This window comes from Orycteropus afer, unplaced genomic scaffold, assembly GCF_000298275.1.
Source record: "Orycteropus afer afer isolate SDZICR_OR568_19922 unplaced genomic scaffold, OryAfe1.0 scaffold00083, whole genome shotgun sequence".
Classification (NCBI taxonomy): Eukaryota; Metazoa; Chordata; class Mammalia; order Tubulidentata; family Orycteropodidae; genus Orycteropus; species Orycteropus afer.
The window spans coordinates 7144654-7145204 of record NW_006921670.1 but is presented as its reverse complement, the minus strand read 5'-3'; positions in this window follow the sequence as shown (position 1 = coordinate 7145204).

Below are 551 nucleotides of genomic sequence, written 5' to 3'. Positions count from 1 at the left end.
AACACAAGTAAACATCTCTCGTATTCTTTGCTTTCAGCCAAGATCCATCTGACATCACAATGATATCTCTGGTTCCACATCCTCTTCTGAATCCATCTTGCATTTCTGGAAGTTCTTTGTCAATATACTGCAACCATCTTTGAATAATCTTTAGCAAGACTTTACTTGTGTGTGATATTAATGATATTGTTTTATAATTTCTACATTTTGTTGTATTACCTTTCTTTGGAAATAGGTACAAATGTGGATCTTTTCCAGTTGCCCAGGTAGCTTCCTTCCAAATTTCTTGGCATAGACAAGTAAGTGCCTCCAGGGCAGCATCAGTTTGTTGAAACATCTCAATGGGTATTCCATCAATTCCTAGAGAATTGTTTTTGGCCAATTCCTTCAATGCAGCTTTGACTTCTTCCTTCATTACCATTGCTTCTTGATCATATGCCACCTCCTGAAATGCATGAACATCAACCCATTCTTTTTAGTACAATGACTCTGTATATTCCTTCCATCTTAGTTTTGATGTTCCCTGCATCATTTAATATTTTGCCCATATG